This window comes from Nuphar pumila, chromosome 2, assembly GCF_984573655.1.
Source record: "Nuphar pumila chromosome 2, dmNupPumi1.hap1.1, whole genome shotgun sequence".
NCBI lineage: Eukaryota > Viridiplantae > Streptophyta > Magnoliopsida > Nymphaeales > Nymphaeaceae > Nuphar > Nuphar pumila.
In genome coordinates this window covers 57,711,911-57,716,450 of record NC_143250.1, presented here as the reverse complement: position 1 = coordinate 57,716,450, position 4,540 = coordinate 57,711,911, and the positions used below count along the sequence as shown (strand labels likewise).

The window sequence follows — 4,540 nt, the reverse complement described above, 5'->3', positions numbered from 1 at the left end:
TCTCCCCCATAACCTGGAACACAGCTTTGCATTCTCTCTCTCATGGATATGAAAAGTATCAAAATCTACTTAATTGCATATATATCAAATGATACCACTAATCAAATTCGACATAGATCAAATATAGATGCATTGGGCCTAACCCCAGCTTGATTATCCAAAAAAGATATAGATGGATTCAAATACACTTGTTATTGCAACTAATATATTTAAAATTAGAGTCTCTTAAACTATAGCTAGGGCTGGGAGACGAGACAAGCAGTTCGTCTCAAGAACCCGAACTAAGGGCCAGGTCATTTAGGTAAACGAGAACATGGCAAGGTTGGCTCTACTCATATAGATACTTGTCTTACATTATATATATATATATATATATATATATATATATATAGAGAGAGAGAGAGAGAGAGAGAGATAGAGATGCTAACCACCGTTCCTACCGAACTTCTAAGGGGTTTTCTCATATATTACTTAATTCTAACAGTACAAATTAGGGATGGGCATTGGGCCGGCCTAACCCCACCCGACCCATCAATAACAGGCTGACCCGTTGAGAAAACTCTGCCCCACGGCCTGCGCATTAGGCCCATGGGCCTAATCGGGCCGTGTTGGGCCTATTATATAATATATATAATAACTGGTTGGCCTAGTTTGGGCCGAGCCAGCCCACCTCTAGTACTGATGTTTCAGCATAGTCGATTTACTCGGAAACAACACTTGAATCATGTTTTTTTTTTGATAAAAAACATGATTTTTTAAGCCTTAAATATTTAGAAAAGTATTAAACCGTCGATTTTTTAAACCTTACAAAAACCTACCTATGTATCGAAATTAGATGATCTAAGTGTCGAATCCTATAAAATCAAGCATGTAGAATGCATATTAATGATCAGATTTAAGAAAAATATGAAAAAACCCTTTTAAAGCCTGGTTAGCATAGAGGTTAGCTAGAAAAGTGGCTAGTAGATACCACCCTCTTTTGTCACTATAATATGAAAATTGAAAATATGAGAACTACTGTTTGAACCATGATTTTTATGAATTTTTTATTAAAGATTTTTTTAAAACTTTAAAATCAATGGGTCATAATCTTCATAAATATTCAAGCATTAAAAAATCATATTTTTTTATCAAAAACACACAATTCATCAATTGATTCCTATCAAATTTACCATGCCAAACACATCTACATGCTTGGATTTGTACAAAAATTGTTGAAAATGCACATATTTTAGTTCTCATATCCCAATGACTGATGCATATATTGAGAATGAATCACCTTCTTTTCATACTTTTTAGATGTTTTTTTTAGATCGGGCCTTATGGATAAGATCTACAATGTTTGTTTAGTAGAAATATCATATTTTTAAATAAAAATAACATGATCTAAGTTTGGTTCTTAGCAAACATACGGTGCCGAATATGTGGTCAGATTGAGTTGACAAAGCTTATGGTAAGTATATTTTATATATTGTGAAGCTTAAAAAACACTTAAAAATAAATTTGTTATAAAATGAGCTTGCTCGCAACAAGCTTAAGCTCAACTCAGTTTCGCAACGAGCTCATAAGCCAAGCTCAATACCCTCTACGACCCGAGCCCAAACAGCTCGAGCTCGGCTCGTTTGGCTCATTTACGAGCTCTAACTGTTTAAACAAATAATACGGGATTCATCCTGTTTGGATATGAAATCGAATGCAATTAAGAAAAGACCGGAGTCTCTAATTATTATGATTCTTTTTCATGTGTTTTACTTTCATACATGGAAAATGAATTCCTTTCCTCCAAACGCGCCTTCGAGCGATTATAAATCCACCTAAAACCAAGATTACCACCATACGTTACGGGCTCAATTGATCCACAGAAACCCTAGAAATCAGAAGTCCCGGAAAACCCAAAAGGGGGGTGTAGAGAGAGAGAGAGAGAGAGAGAGAGAGAGAGAGAGAGAGAGAGAGAGAGAAAAGAAGAAGAAGAAGATGGTGTGCATCCGGCAGGCGACGATCGACGACCTGCTGGCGATGCAGGCTTGCAACCTGCTGTGCCTGCCGGAGAACTACCAGATGAAGTACTACTTCTACCACATCCTCTCTTGGCCGCAGCTGCTGTACGTCGCCGAGGACTACAACAAGAAGATCGTTGGGTACGTGCTCGCCAAGATGGAGGAGGAGTCGACCGAGTGCCATGGGCACATCACCTCCCTCGCCGTCCGCCGAACCCACCGCAAGCTCGGCCTCGCCACCAAGCTCATGACCGCCGCCCAGAAGGCCATGGAGGACGTCTTCGGCGCCGAGTACGTCTCCCTCCACGTCCGCAAGAGCAACCGCGCCGCCTTCAACCTCTACACCCAGACCCTCAGCTACAATATCCACGACGTCGAGGCCAAGTACTACGCCGACGGAGAGGACGCCTACGACATGAGGAAGCAGCTCAAGGGCAAGCCCGACGCCGCCGGCAAGCACCACCATCACCACCACCACCACTCTGGTGGGGGATGTTGTTCCGGTGGAAACAACGAGGGGAAAGGAGATAGTGGTAGCGGCGGCAGCAGGGTGAAAGGAACCGGCGATGGTGGTCGTAGCGGGAAGTAGGAGCTAAGAGGTAAACGAAACGAATGTGCATGCATCGAAATAATTAGCTCTCTCTCTCCACCCCCCATAGATGGATAAAGCGTTGGAATGTGTTTCAATTCTGAATTATACTTGTAAGACTGCTCGGATGGATTTCCAAGTAGTAGGGATCTGAGATTGTTGTTCGATTGTGGGTTCGTCAAAGAGATTGTTTATTTTGAGAACTCGAGTAAATTGGGTTTGATCTTTTCTCTTTGTGGTGTCAATCATTTATGCAAGACTGGTGTTTTTGTTTGATTATGGGAGGCGGCAGATTAGATGAACTATCTTCGCTAAACTTGTTACTTGTTATATAGCTGAATTTTGGAAGTTGGTTTTACAGATTCATGTATCGCTCTTTTTTTTGCTTGATTTTTCTTTCGAAGGCGTGGTTGAGAATGCAAGCCATGGCACCAACAGAAGTCTTCTTCTAGTTTTCGCACGTGTAGCTGTTTAGTGTTGATGTCAACACAGTCGAACATTTTTCACCTCGAATTTTGGTTCAGATGAATGATAACGTCTGTTCCTTTTTTTTAAATGTTTTAGTTAATATTGTTTATTTCACTTTTGATATAGTTGCGGATGTTTGATCCCCTTAGGTCACGACTGGACCCCTTCACCATTCTTTTTCTGGGTATCCATTTGAAGTCGGAGTTTTTCATATTTGAAGAGGTGGTTTTCTTCCTTAGCTGCTCTGCCACCCTGAATCCTGAATTTCTCAGTTTTTTTTTTTCTTTTGGAAGTTAACGTTCACCACTACTATTTGTTTTCGGCCACCATGATGTTTTAGACACGTTTTCTAGATCTGTCTGTCTGGAACTGCATTTACTATTTTGACAAGTCTTATTGGATATCTACTCTTCCAACTCCTAAGAATCATGGTGGTCTCAATGGTTTGTAAGATTCTTGGGTAATTGCTACTTGGTAGATCTTAGGTTTCATATTTCCTACTTATTACTGAGAGCTGAGATAGCCAAACCTTACACCTTCATCTATAATGTAAAGGATACGTTTTTACTGCTGGTTAATATACACTAGACCAAGGTTGCCAAACTAGGAAGCAGAAGCAGGAAACGATACGGAAAGCAGAAGCGAGAAGCGAGGCATTTTAAAATTTATACGAAGCGGGAAGCGAAGTTTCAATTTAAAAGCAAAATATGAATAAAAAATGAAGCAATATGGAATCAAACAAGAAACAAATAAAAACTAAAATAAAATTGATCATTCTTATATTTCATGATTTTTCTGTAAAAGAGTTAAATTTTTTGTTAAAATCTAACAATGATGGTTACCAATTTAAAGAAAGTACATGGAAAGTGAGTGAAAGCATGAGAGAAAATTCATGAAAAAGATGAAAAAAAACGTGAGAAAAGTATATAGTATGCATAGACTATGTGTATGAGAAGCATAAAAGAAACGTGGGGGAATCGAGCTTCCCATGAAGTTTCGGAAGCGAGGAGTATCACACTTCCGAAGTGAGTTTTCGGGAAGTGAGCTTCCCACCTACCTAAGAAGCTTTCGGTAACTCTACACTAGACCTATGTCACATAGGTGCGGATGCGGCAATTTAAAAAAGCTTGGGTGCGGGGTGCGGGAAATATATATATATATATATATATATATATATATATATATATATAATTTTTAACAGTTTTAAGTTAACACTATGTGTATTTGTGTGCATTTATGTATTTATATATATATAATATAGATAAAAATGAACTTGATTAGGGTTAACTGAACCTACTTTTGGATAGAAATGGACCTCAGTGTGGTTGACTTCACCTAACATAAAGGAAGCTGTGTCCAAGTGTTGCACCCGCCTGGGTGCAGGTGCGGTGTTCTGTTAGAAGAGTTCGTGTGACATAACACTAGACTGAATTGGACATGGTCATATTGGAGAAGGGCATTGTTGTTGGTTTTATTGATAAGTGTT

The 4,540-nt window shown here is 39.3% G+C and overlaps 1 pseudogene across 1 annotated transcript; it reads left to right on the top strand.

Annotated features, from left to right (window-relative positions):
• The first annotated feature begins 1,840 nt into the window (after positions 1–1,840).
• On the top strand, positions 1,841–2,953 carry LOC149845515 (N-terminal acetyltransferase A complex catalytic subunit NAA10 pseudogene; annotated as a pseudogene). Its single transcript, XR_016430196.1, has one exon. The product of XR_016430196.1 is annotated as an N-terminal acetyltransferase A complex catalytic subunit NAA10 pseudogene (transcript).
• The last annotated feature ends 1,587 nt before the right edge of the window (positions 2,954–4,540 follow it).